This window comes from Bombus impatiens, unplaced genomic scaffold (assembly GCF_000188095.3).
Source record: "Bombus impatiens unplaced genomic scaffold, BIMP_2.2 scf_0191, whole genome shotgun sequence".
In the NCBI taxonomy this organism is placed as follows: Eukaryota; Metazoa; Arthropoda; class Insecta; order Hymenoptera; family Apidae; genus Bombus; species Bombus impatiens.
The window spans coordinates 378,121-393,409 of NT_176610.1; the positions used below are offsets into that span (position 1 = coordinate 378,121).

The 15,289-nt window shown below is 32.5% G+C and overlaps 1 protein-coding gene across 2 annotated transcripts in view; it reads right to left on the reverse strand.

Moving 5' to 3' along the window:
- The window catches only part of LOC100745007 (forkhead box protein O), a 298,728-nt gene that overhangs the window by 78,079 nt on the left and 205,360 nt on the right, over positions 1-15,289 (reverse strand). The window contains exon 8 of one of the 2 annotated variants that reach the window (XR_001102115.3): positions 10,033-10,246. The exons of the other annotated variant lie outside the window; for it this stretch is intronic. The gene's annotated coding sequence lies outside the window, so the exon portion shown is untranslated. Of the gene's footprint in view, positions 1-10,032; positions 10,247-15,289 lie in introns of those variants that run through there. 2 annotated transcript variants of the gene reach the window in all.

Genomic DNA, 15,289 nt, shown 5'->3' on the forward strand with positions numbered 1-15,289 from the left:
GTGCATGTTTGTATAATTTTCACTTTCACGTTTCCTAATTTAGTTACGACAATTTTATCAGAAGTTCATAGTCCGGAATAGGATTCCGGAATTCGACATGCAATAATCGCGGTTTTTCTAATATCGATACAGACTTCAGAGACTCACAAAAATACCGAGTCCCACAGACTGAAAATCTCTTCCTCTGTCATCTTTCGATCTCGGCGTTCAAGTACACTTTACAGTCTAAAAATATATAATACCTACAACTTAAAAAATCATATTTCTACGCCAGAATTGGGCGTAATAATTTGAATATAAGATAACGAATTGTTGTTTGCAAGCAATCAATGCTATCCAAAACAGTTCTTTACTCAAACGACAAGTCCAAGTATAGGACAAATCTATGGAGCATTAGCACACGACTTATTTGTGAGTAATCATTGCGAACCAGTAAATGTTGTAAAACCAGTAATTGCAATCAAGATTTTGAGCTACATTGTTATGTTTTGTTAATAACAGTGATCAATAACCATTAACGTTCGAATTTTGTGATAGTAAGATTTCTTTAATTTGGAAGTAATTGTGACGAAGATTTTCAATATCACATATCTATTTCGATATCGCTATAGTACTACATTTTATTAGTAGTTTTATTAATATTCTGATAGTAGTTGTAATTTTGGTTTTGGATGTAAATAGTCTTCGGAAGTAAAAGAACTTATATGTGTGATCTTAAAATAAGTATTAGGCATAATTACATAATATTTACGTAGGTAAACTTAATTTCTACTCTGATGGTTACATAAAACGGAAGAGAGTGACAAATTATTTGTAATAGAGTTGATGATATATTCGAATATATTTAGAAAATATGTATATTTTATACACATATATATAGATTTTGCAGAGATTATATAAGTATTTAAGAAGTTAATTATATAACTATTATACTAATAATTTCCCACATTCAGTAAGACCATGTTTAGCATTTATATGTTTAAAGTGATTATTCATGCTGCACCTACACTTGTTTTTTTATTTTTTAAATATGTTTGCAACAAATATCTTGTATCTCCTATATACGTTTTTAAGTTCGTTTTATACTTCACCAACATACATGACAGTCATGTCTCATTACCGTGCTAATGAAATCTTGAAACTTTTTCTATAACATACACGAAACATTTTTTAAGTGTTCAAACACTTTTGTGTCAGCTAGTAAAGTAAGATATAAAGCTTAAAGTTCTTTTACAAAAACACATGAAATGTCATTGAATACTCGAATTACTATTTCCTTTATTCCATAATCTCACAACATTTCAATATCATCTGCAAGAAGCAATGACGATTAGTTCGATTCGTCGATCAATCATCTCAATAACGTCCAATCTGATTTGACGAGGCATTTAAATACCGTAACGAACATCTATGGAAGTTCACTTTTGCATGCGTTTTTGTTCGCTGAATGTGTTCTCGGTCTTGGTTCCCTCGATTCGAAAAGTAGGCCAATGTGTATCGGGTAGCATGGCAAGAGGCACGAAACGTGGTCGACGATATTTCGTATCACCCTTCTTACACGCATCTCGGCGCCACGTCACTCCTATATATTCGGTGACCGGTCGTATCCGCACGAAAACGAGAACTTTCCCGACGACTATCGGCGCGTACGACTCGCATCGCCGACGATGACATACTTTATCTTCGACGGGGGTCGAATCGTGGGATCGTGGCACGAATTTATTGCAACCGTCCCGTCGATTTCACGAAGGACGGATTAATTGGTTCTCAGTTCCTTCGACGAAAGGATATCGCATTTTCCCTCCTTGTTCCGGAAACTGCTCCTCTGTATTTTGAAAGCTATTTATATATTTCAGTCGGTAGTTTAATGAGGAACTCGGTTAATTTTCGGCAAGAAAAATTGATTTTATTGCAAGGTTCTTAACCCTATATAGTTAGAATTTTCTTTGCTGTTTAAGAAGGAAAATTGTAACTTTTTTAGGCAGGTTTTAACGTCACGTCGCATCAACTCCACGTACGTATATGGTTAATAATGACGATAATGAAAACTGCAAATACTGTGGAATTAGGTATTATTATATATATAACATCGTGTTTTTTTTTTCAGAAAGGAAACTGCTTTTGATTCTCATTTAGAATTTCTCTAATCTGGAATATAGGATAAAATTCTCTATAATTACAGTATTTCAAAAGGATTTGTTTCATGATGAAAATGATTATAATTAATTACAGTTTCTTGTTCTGATATGAAAAGTATGAAATAGTAACTGTAAACAAATTATTTGTCATCCCCTTAATGATTAGCAGAATACCGCGGTATGATAACAGGTAAGTGAAAGAAGCTTTCAAAAATATAAATATGTGGAATACATTTAAGTTTAATGACGTTTAATGACATTGAATAATGTTCTGTTGTAGTATTATAATTTTTTAATTTTATTATAATATAGAAATTAATCAAAAAAACTATATTAAAGTTATCATGAAATCAGACCAGAGCGCAAACTTGTATTTCAGCTATACTATCAAAACGTTATCCTTATAATGATTTAATATTTGGAATGTCTTGATAAAAAAGTTTGGTAGAGCACGTTAAGGAAGCGAATAAAAGCTTATATGTAATATTCTTTCTTCAAATAAGTGTTCTGCTATGTTACTATTAAGATAATGAATCTTCTTTAAATGAAGATATTAACTTAAGTATATAAACAAAGTACATTTTGGTACATAAAGTTATAAGAGCTGGGATAATCTCGTCATTAACAATGAGATGTGGTAATAAGTATAAGTCAAAGTATTTGAACTCGCAGGATTTTCTTCATCATTTGATTACCACGTGTCATTAAATAATACTAAATTACTGAATAATTACGGAATGGCATACTATTACATTATTATCCTTTTTACCTTATTGAACTTTGAAATGTATATACTTACTATCACTTAATGTACACAAATTATTAATTACGTTTAAATAATATTATTTACTGTCCTATGCGATTTACCAACCAGTACCCAAAAATTTAATAACAAGTTTGTATGAAACCTAACAAATATGGTTATTATTCCTTATTAATGACCCCGGTGGCTGATCACGACGAAATTTGGTGTATATCATTGAATGGGATAATAGACATAAAATATAAAATTTTAGTTTCGGGAAATCATGCGTTCCGAAGATACATATACGAAGGTCTCTATATATAATAGACCTTCGGTACTATTAGGTAGTGTTTGCGACAGTGTTTTCAACTGGCTCCCGACGGCCCTAATTTATCTAACCCAAACCAATAGACATATATTCCAATTTAAAAAGTCGTTTTCTTCCAGCATTTAGCATTTCTGAGCTTAATATACATACACTTACATATATTTATCTGTCAGCCATATACATCATTCATACGCATATTGCTATACTAATTGCTGAACATTATGTCCAATAATAGTGAGAAATTTATTGTGCTATATATAATGTTTCCAAAATTATGGTGTAATCGGCCAAATGGTGATTCTACATGAAACATAAGTCGAAAGAGACGAATAACATTTTTTCAATTAAGGCTCCGTTTTCGAAAAAATTAAGTTTGAAAATCCGTCAGGTAACCGTGTATTAACTACAAGTTTCAAGGTATGAAACTTCTGTTTTTGCTCGTGTTTGTATTATACAACGATTTGCGTCCTGTTATCGCTGTTATCTACGTATTCGTCTATACGGTACCTACTATATATATCATTTTACGGACATATAAATGAGTTTCGAAACTCATATGTTGTCGAAAAGTGTCAACACTGTAGGAAGAAGGATAATTTCTTACCTAATGATCAATATGCGATTAATATACCACCGTTTCATTTCGAAGAATGTATTCGCATACAGCAATCTAATTACAAGAGTAATATAATATAAAGCATAGCTGGCGTTTCTTTCAATAATAACAATCGACGCAATATGGGGGTGCAATTTCTACTGGAATCGCGGTTAAAATTGCCGCTTGTTTCGGGGTAATAAGTTTAGCGGGGTCGTTCCAGCGGCAATATTTTAAAGAGGCGATCGTGCATCAGAGTATAGCGGTCTCCAACCGCGGCTAATAATATTATTCGCTGCTGATTATTGCAATTATAACTGTGCTTGCTTTATTTTCGCAATACGCTATTCATGTAACTCAGTCGGCGTCCGTAGCGCATGTATACCAGTGCGTACAATACAAATTCTGACTGCCTAAGTATAGCGAACGCCAGCATAAATATAGTTAGGCGCTAGCCGATTAATGTTACTCCGCGATCCGCTAAATAGTGCTGATCGTAAACAACGTGACTAATGAAAGTTTAATGGCCTCCTTTCGCGCGACGACGCGACATCGAGATTACTTGTTAGTCGATTATTCGTGATTTTATATGAATCGAATCGGTGCTACTGAAATTATGTCGATCTTAATGGGAGAAATATGGTCAAAGTGGAGTTGTACTGGAAAGTCTTAGAACACACATAGTAACATTTTATACAGATATAGAGACTGATGAGAGTGGACGAAATATTTAAACAATATATTCAATACGTTACATATAATTGTTATATGTATTACTGAAGAATTATATTTATTTAACTCGTAAAGTTGTGGACTTCATGATAAATATTTTTATAGAACCCGTTCATTTACATTGAACAATAAGTCATCATATAGATTGTTTTTATTATATTACACTTGAGTAATGATCGTTTAAGGATTTGGGTGAGATGTACTCAAATATCCTAAATTGAAGAAACATGGGAAAGTGTATGCTCGTAGATTTTTAGTCAAATTTTGACGCTTTTTCCAAGAACATTCGAAAACAGATAATAATATTAAATTAATCTATCATAATATCATTAGGTTGTAACATATAACATGTTAAGTTTTGTTTTAATTTTGAACAAAAACTTATGGTTGATAGTAATATTTAATAATTTAATATGAGAGACATAGTAATGACATAAATACATGATTCAACTATAAGAAATTGTTCAATTTTACTGCTCATATGTACGTGTTTTATAGAAGAATTCTGATAATAAATCATCAAGATACTTATATAAGATAAGAAAGAAAATAATGTACCACACGTATTTATTACCAAAACTTTTTTCGCAGTGTGCGATATAGGAAATTATATAAGACAAATCCAGTACAAAATACGAGTAGACATAAGGCGCTACAATATTAAAGGACTACTAAAAAATACCGAAACCTTTCACAAATCCGAGTGAAACTTCAATTTCCTGTGAGGAAGATCGATTATATTGGTAATTCAGTTGTATACACGCATTAATGATAAAACTTTGAGTCGTTCAACGAGTATCATGGTCCCCTCCGTGAATAGAACCATATCGAACCGAAGGACAACATCGTATTAGTCGCATGATAGAAGTCGCATGAATTAAAGGAAGGGTGACGCTGATAGAAAGAAAGGAAGGGAGAGAGAAGAAGAAAAAGATAGGACGCGTGAACACGTGTAGGTTTAGACGTAAACGAAAAGGCGTGAACGCGGATTGGATAATGAGAATAAACGCCTCCTTAAACACGGCCTGCCATGACAACTATTAGACACTCAATCTTGAATAATTCATTGAAAACGCACGCTCGATTAAGCAACTCCACAAGCCCGGTTGCCCCTCGCAAGAACGAGCGTCGTCGCCCTCCGATTCTCCATTATTTGCCTCCGTGTTGGAGACGTCGCGACGATACTTGAGATACTTTACGCAGACGAACCGTTAAAGGCTTGATTTCCTACGTGTGTCCGACGCGTGAATCTACGTCAAACGCAGTCTTACTCCGCATTTGTACTTTGTACCATCACAATGGAGAATCATGCGTTTCTTTTGGCCACATGTGGGGTAATTCGGGTATAAAGTTGCGTCTGACGCGACAGGCGCGTTGGACACACACAGAAGATCTCACCTTTAGTCTCGCGACGATAGCCTTTAATTTTTGGGTAAAAAAGAAAATTTATTTAAAACTGCAGTTTTCCTTATAGTCTAAAAAAGATTCAGACCTGAGAGGATTAACGATAAATATTGCCTATTACTAATAGTAAACATTTGTATTAGTAATATTCTATTTTGTAATTATCTTTTTTTCAGACAATTTATATTGTTGAATTTCTTTTTCTAATATCTTGATTATGAAAAAAAATTTCAAGGATTTCTCTAATATTTTTTCATTACTATTTCTTAAATCATTTAGGTCCTACAATTTTTTAAAGTTCCAGGTGATAGATAATTGTGCCACTATAACAAACAATTTTATTTTAAATCATGGAAAGTACTTTTGCGCTTCTGAATCGTGTAATGGATTTCCATAAGGTATTTATTATTGTAATATATTTTTCATATGTAATATAAACTTGATTGAATTTTTTTATAAATAATTGTACTCAATTTTCTATTTTCTCTTGACAACATAATATAGTATTTGAGAATGTCTTTTATTATTATATGGTTCAATAATGTGTGATTCAAATTAAATAAAAGTAATAGTAAAAGTAATTTCATGTACAAAATATAAACATTAATTCTCGATCGTTATTGCTGAAACAGATACATTTTATAACTTTATTCCTTTTAGTTTGCAAAAAAATTAGAAAGTTTCAATTTACAAAATACAAAGGGATGCAAGTTGAAATCGTGTTACAGAATGAAAACAGATCCCTGCAGCTATCTTCACGTGTACAATGTTAGTGGAAGTTGAATATCACCACCAATCTATGTACGTTAAATATATAATGTTTTTCAAACTTCAACTTAAATTATTAAAACATTTAATAATTTCAATTGAATGCAGAGTTCACACAAATACAATATAAGAAAGTTATACATCAAATTAGATCGACTAATCGAATAACGAAATTCTATAATTTACTCTCAAGAAATCATATCCACGATATTATAATGAACTAATTCATATCATCCTGAATCCTTCATATCTTACTCTAACATAATGGTTATTTTGTGTTACAGTTTTTTCGTGTATTTATATTTACAATCACCATTGAGTTTGTCTTAATAAGGAAATCAATGAAAAAGATCGTCGTCTAAAGCAAGGAATTTGATCAAAAAGAATTACCATGTTCTTACCAAAACCTTAATAAAATAAAGAAAAACAAAATGTTTCTTTACATGCAGAGTTTTATCTTGACGATTTTTTTTTTATTTATTCTTGTACTGTATTTCTACCATTTTTTCCATACCATGTTCTTCCTGGTTGTTTCTTTTTTTATATATATCATATTTCATCCCCTTTCTTCCTTTTTAGTCTGCCTCTTATTTTAATACACGTACATATATGCTTTTTCTTGTATTTACAAACTTCTATCAGTGCCTGTTCTACACAATATGCATTTGTCAATATATTCATCGCCTCAATTCTATTCATACTACTACGTTCACATCTTCCATTTTCCTTTTTATGCTCTCCTTTCTTATGCTCTTTTTACTCTCTTTACCATTGCCTTGAATATTTACCGTGAATAAAATACAAAAATATTTGTACTGTGTAAATATATGTATTAAGACACTTACTTTTCCTCTATTAAGTATTTGAAACATCAAGCGAGGTTTGCTTTAACTGTAGAAATTTCTATAATATTTGTATAGATAAACAGCACATAATTACAATAGATTATAGTATTTGTATAGACAAAAAGCATTATCGATAGTTTGAAATTTTTTGGTTGCAGTTCTTTAAAAAGTTATATGCAATATGCTGAACGCACCAATATACACAGTATTTTTTTAGATGATTGTAATTACTATGTTTAGAAAGAAACGAAGTTTACTTCTACTCATTACATTTGTTAAGAAACGATACTAAGTTTTTCTTACAATATATTATATTGAAACAATGTGAGATACATATAATGACGAAAATTACAAATTGATAATAGATAGAATCCAGATATTTATGCAAATTCATATTTCTATGAATATAATTAAAAAAGGAGACCTACAATAGATGGAAAATTGTGTTACCTACTAGCTACTATAAGAAGCGCTATTATATTTTGAATATTTTATATACTCAAATACAAATATATACAAATACGCAATGTTTATTAATAATTTCCAAATTACATTTGGAAATGTAAACAGTAAAAAACATCCAATTTATCCTAATTATCAACAAATGCTCTAATGTTCGTGACTGGCGGCATGGATATGTAAGTATTAAATTGTTCAGATAGTTCACAATGTTTTTAATGACTGATATAAGTATTTCGTTGTGTATTTCTTGAGATTAAATGAAGATTATTACAAATTTCTCGAGAGGAATGGAAATTGTACTTATTTTCAATCGGTGTCAACGCCTAGTTGTACAGTAAGTATAGAAACTAAACAGAAGCACCCGAAATAATAAAAAACGTGATTATACTAGATTTAATGTATCGACAAAAAGCTTGCAAAATCTGTTCTTCTTTAACTGTGCAACTTATTATCATATATTGTGCAACTCGCTATCATTTATTCTGATCATTCTAGAACTTTTTAATATGAAACAATTTGAAACTTCAATGGTCTTCAAAAACTACTTGACGAAATTCATTTTCAGAAAATTTCAAGAATTTGAAAAAAGACATAAAAGTGTACGATTGTTATTAAAATACATTGTACTTAAATTTTTCTTAAATTTTCTTATAAACTTTCCGAATAATTGCGAATATTACACAAAACAGTAAAAGGGAGAAGAAGATCATCTTTTTAGAAATGTTATCAGTTAACGCATCAAAATATTAGTATTATTTACGAAATTATCACAATGATTATTACATTCTGTATTCCCTCTCCAAAACTTATAAGAATACCTACCTAGTACTGTCATACCAACTAACCAAAAAGGAAAAAGAAAAAGGGAAGTAGAAAAGGCAACAGGGTAAAGGATTAAAAAAGGGAGTAATAAATGGATCGCATTGTTCATGAATCCGGCCGAAATAATTACGTTACCTGCGACCCAGATTGCAAAGACGGACGTTGTAAAAAAAAAAAAGGAAATTAATAAAAACAAGTAAACAAGACTTCTATTTTCCCGTTCTCAATCAGTGAACATCCTATAAAAGAAATGCGATTGTTGCGTGTTCCCCTCTTCCCCAATCGCGGAAACGTACGGGTTACATAAATGCACATACTCGGTCGTTTGTACAATCTCTGCGCCTCTCTTCCGTCTCGATTTAATCGAGGCTTTTTTCCACCAGGTCAGGCGGATCACGACATTTTCTGTCGACAAGAATGCGTGCTTGCCGGCATTCCTTATTGGCATTACGGAGGAATCGTCGAGGTCGCCTGGTTCGAGTACCACTCCCACAGGGGACATAGGGGAACAGGTACAGAAGGTAGTGTTAGAAGGTGCGGAGAAACGAGTATTGAGAGGGAGCCTACCTTGGCGGACATTTCTAGCGACGAAAGAGGTACTGGTCGGTTATCTAGACGCGAAAAGAGGAACGTGATCGACTGATCGATACAGACTGTATCGCGTTGTAGCTCGTCCAGAAGTGGGTTAACAGTCCTTTACCGTATATATGGGACACGGGCACATGACCAAACGTTGCGCAGAAGTAAATCAAAAGTTTTTTCTCCCTGGGGCTGTAACGTAGTTCTATCGTTACTACCGGTTTGCTTGAGTTATCGTCCTCTTGCTGTTACATTCACCGGTTCTTCAGGATCGCCATTGCCTCATGGGTTGCAACCCTTTAATCCATTCCACTTAATACCTCCTGCCATCAGCTCAATGTTTGAGAACCGAATTATATAAGAATAAAACAATTTCCGTTTGTTATATTATTATTGCACTATTTTATATATTATGTTATATATTATTACATTATTTGTTCAGAAAGCACACTAATTAATTCTATAAATTAAAAGACAGAAAAAGATAATGACGTTGCAAATACTTTTTTTTTAATTTATCTTAGAATTTGCTATTATTTATATCATCTTGAAATAAGTGAACTTATGGAAGTAAGTGATACTTATATTGTTTTTTTAGAGGCGCATATATATTTCAATATTTTGATGATGATGCGAAAGAGTAGTTACAGGAGAAATTCATCCTTTTTGACTTTAACTAAAAAAATTGATAACTTGTACAGTGAAATGTGATATAAACTAATTGAAATGATTACGATAGCTGTTGGTTGACTGCTTGAGTTGTTGTTATCACATAATTTTCACATTTGATGTGTAATTTATTGTGGAATTTATCGGGTGAGAATATTTCTGAAAAAAAAAGAAAATTTCTGAATGCAAAGGATTTAGAAGACTTACGTGGCGTTGAGGAAATCATGTCCTCATAACTGGTATTCCAACATAAGGGGTTAACCATTTTTCAGTCATCGAATATGACAAATTCCAAATCACTTTAGTTTTAACTGGGAAAAAGACATTCAATGTTTTAATGCATTGCATACTAACTTAATGTTTATCACAGGTGAAATTTCATGTTATGCGAATTTTACCTTAATATCATTGTCCTGTAATAATACCATTTCAATGTTGCTAATCTTTTTGTTTTTAGCTTAATATTAAATATAATGATAATAAAAATTACATTTATTTGACTTTACTGCTTTCTAAAATAAAAAGAAATTAGTAGAATTGAATTTTTCTCCTGATATAATTAACATGATTTCCTCTGGTGATAACCTGTAAGGATTAATTTGGTATCTGCTGTCTCAGAATTACTTATTTAAAAAGCAGAAAATCATCAATGTGTATATTTCATTAACAAGATTATGACATAAAATTATTACATATCATTTTTAATTCAGACTTAGCGAGTTCATTGTAAATATTCTTTACTTATATTACTTAATAGAGTATTATGAATTATGTGATAAACTATGATTCAGATAAATCATGAATGTGTTTAGTATGTAATACATTAAGAGAACTTTAGAATACAATTGAAATGAGAAATCATGCATTTAAGAAATTTTCTACCTAAGGGATGCAATAGAGTTAAGTTGTGGTTCACTTGTCATGCATTCTTTAAGGGGTATATCAACTGAGGGGTTTTTTATCGAAGCCGATCGAAGATTCCTTCGACGGGAAACAATGTTTTTATACGGCGTAGAACGCGTACGATAAATAGATAATTGCGAAGATCTAATTGCAACCAGGAAGATACTTTATTAAAGGAGGTACATATTTTTTAGGGAAGAGTAATTCCGGTATGGCATTTAAATGTTCTTTTGAAATATGGTGATAATAATATGAATTGTAAACGATAAAACTACTATTTAGAAGAAGCTGTAAGATTTTCTAACATTATTCTTTCTTAAACTATTGTACATTAAATTATATTATCAAAAAGTTGTTCAAAATTCTTGAAGTAAAATAACTATGTTAACATACGTATATTTCCTGATTCCTCCGTCTTATATAAGAAATTCAAAATTTCTTTGAAAAATACCAGAAATGATGAAATGTAAATGATAAAACTACATCGAGAAACATGTAACTATTCGAAAAAATCGAGTTATTGTTTTTCGTTTGAGACTTTGTTTTCGAGAAAATCGACTTTGAATTTTCGCTCGGTACGCGTGCGGTACGGATCTCACTGTAGATCGTTGTCTCGATGGAAAAATTAAAAAAAAAATTAAAAAAAGAATTTTTATTCTATACTTTCAACTTCTTTTTTCGCGTAGAATCACCCCCTTTCCACTTGTACCACCAGTTACCAACCACTCTGTATAATCAGTTAACTATTTTCTATTGAAATATCGCAGCAATGTAAAGATTAAATGATCAGTCATAGCATACATAATTTTTAAAGGCTGAAATAATTAACAATATTTACTTAAAATTCAACGCATATGATGAACTAATAGCAAATTAATAAAAAATTAAAATTAATAAACGGTTTCATTTATATTATAAAAAATTGCTTAATATGGTTTGAACTAAAATACGTAATTATATATATTTCTCGATGTTTTCATTCCACAGAAATTTTATAGTATATAGTTCGATCATCTACCAGAAAGATTAAGGTTAATAACAGAATACTCAGCTTATATAACGAGGCAATAGAAAAGTACAGATTATATAAAGGAAGAAATCAGTACGATGAAAACTAAGAATATGTAGAATCAATCGATTACATTTAAATTAACTTAAAGACTTTCGTCGAATGTTCAAAATTAGATGCATCAGATGTTCTATTAAATCAATAATCACAATCAGATCTATTGTATCGTAAAGGCATTTAGCGGTTTCATACAAATCCTCATTTCATTATTAGAAATTATAGGCAAATTTTGCCCCACAAATCATTTACAATAAATCATGCTTTTGATAGTATAGTAAGTGTGTAAATGAATATAATGTGAAATGCCTATTCAAAAATATAGTGTTTTTTGTTTTATCGTTATGCCTTTATATTTTCTTTTATATTTGAAACATCATTATGTTGAAGAAGAAATTTTCGTTAATGACTGTTCTTACGGCCAGTAATTCCCCGTATGTAGACCCAATATGAATGAGAAGGAAAAGAAAAAGGGAAGAAGAATCATGAATGAAAGGTTGCAATGTTGCAACGATACGCTGGAAGATCTCGTAACACGGGGTGCGAATGAGAATTCAATTAATTCCAATAGGGCATATATAATTAACCAAAATTTAGCCTGGAATTCTTTGATGAACTAAAAACATCACAAAACGAAAAAGCATGTAAAGAAAGTGTCAGATGAGGATTCATCGACATGAATCCGAAGAGTAGCAGGTAATCGTTGTTCAATAGCTTGGAACAAGGAAAGTACGATCGGTTTTTAGCGATCGAGAGGCTGCAGAGAAAATTTCACACAGCGATTGGTCATTAGAAGAAGCTGAAAGTTTCGGTGAACGATCGAACGATGTAGCGTTATTTCGAAATCACGCGGTACATGAGTCTAATTGAACGACTTCCTGCGGCGTCGCGTTAACGGTTAACAGATTTCGGATCCTGACGTGACTCGCGACCGACAATCCGAAACGAAGCGTCGACCAATTTTCCTCGCGTTGGAAAGTTCGAAGTGGGAGCAAAAAGAGTATGCTCGGTGAAAAAGAGCAAGACGAAAGGACAGAGCAGGAGTGTGGAGCCAGTTGGAATGAGATATGTAAAGACAAAGATAGATATCGAAAAAAGAGAAACATCGAGAGCGGAGACGAGACGGAGACACAGTGGAAAGAACGGGAAAACAGAGAGAGAGGGAGAGAGGGGACGGAGAGAGAGAGGAAGAGAGAACAGGAGAGAAATGGAGTCGCTAGGTCGAAGTGGCGCGTAGGTAAAGGACGCGGGGCAGAGAGACGCAGGGGAAGGAGGTTGTCTAACAAGGATAGGTGGTGAGGGAAGAAGTCCCCCGGAGCTCTCCTCCACCAACTTTATAATTCTTGCGACGCTTTTGGGGAATGAGATTGTCGGCGTAGGAGTAGGGGTACAAAGGGGAGGTTTAAGGTAGTCTGCTGGCGCCAGTGACGTCTGCCGAATAGCTGCTGACTTCCAGACTCCTGCAGTTTCGGCTAAGTGGTTCCCTTTTGCCCCACTTGAACGTCTGTACACCTTCGACCCGCCTCCCCTTGTACCTATCCACTATGAAGAATCACCGATTTTTATCGATTCATAACAACACTGCTTCAATTCACGTTTGTGCACTGTACTAGTGCACCGATAATATTGTAAGGAATGAAATTTGCTTTGAAGCATGGACCGACTAGAAATAATACATATACACTGATTCATCAAAATATTTGATGATAGAACATTTTTGTGGTCATATTGTACGTGTTAAATATAACACTTTGAAATTTCACTACAATGAGACACGACGATCACGATTATATTTCTAAAATTTGAAACCAATCTGGAAATGTATATAGGAATTATAAAATATTTACTGCAAACGTATATTTAGAAAAAAATTAGTGTAGTATTTTTTTATATATCTTAATAGCTAAATAATTAATAAGCTGAGGATAGTGAACTCCTTTAATAACAGGAACGCTAATATTTAATGCTTATACATATCCATGCCAATTTCTTTATTCCTGAAATATGAAATTAGGATTCACTATAAATACAATGATTTAGTTTAGATATAATTGTGCAAAATTAAAGATTGAGAGTACGAAAAAAGCAGTGTTTTCGTACAATAGATAAAAAAGAATCTTATTATTATTGCTAGTTTGAATAAAGACTGTTGTTTCCTTATAGTATAATGTGTATAATATTTCCATCTTTAATGCTACAAAAGCCTGAAAAAGATCTACACATTCGCTCCTCCACCAATTTGACTCCTATCAATCATATCTAAAATTCTAGAAAAAATCATCCACAAAAGACTGAAAACAATTGCAGCAGAAAAGAAATTTATTATTCATGCTACAACTCAACAAGTGCTCGGAGTTAATAATATCTTGGCAGGTGTGGAGAATACAATGTACTGTATAGCAGTATTCCTTGATATCGAAAAACCTTCTATACGATCTGACATCAAGATTTACTATACAAAATAGCAACGAACTTCCCACTGTCCTATTACTGCCTACTCAAATCGTACTTAACCAATAGAACCTTTATAGTAAAAATCCAAGACAGAAGTGGTAGCAGGGATTCTTCAAGGCGGAGTGCTAAGACCAATTCTGTATATACCATATATACGCAGATATGTCTACTATCCATGAAACTAGTCTCTCAATATTTGTCAGATGACACGTCCATCTTAGTACTCTGCGAAAGCGCAACAACAGCATCAAAAATACTTGAAGACACACTGGATAAGATACAAGAATATTTAAAAAAATGGAAGATAAATGTTAAGAAGGAAAAACCTAACCATATCACATTCATATTGAAAAAGCAGATACCCTTCGGCTACGCTAAACGATAAGAATATACCATAATCGAAAGTAGTAAAATATCTCGGAATATACGTACCTACACAAGAGACTGACATGTAAACAGTACATGCAAAAGAAGATAGAGCAAATGAAAACAACAAGAGAACACGTGTATTGGCTAAGGGACACTCGCAGCTAAATTCTAAAAACAAACTATTAATATCAAAGTTGTCACAAAATCCATCGAGGACTTCGAACAACAGTTGATAGCCACATTAAAAAAGTAGAATCACTGCAGTCGATAATACTTTGTACATCTATGAATGCCTCGTAGTATGTTCGTAACGATGACCTCGGAAAAGATCTAGGTACTAAAACAGTCAAAGAAGAAATAGAATGCTTTGTAAACAAATTTAAAGCTCGACTGGAAAATCATTTAAATAG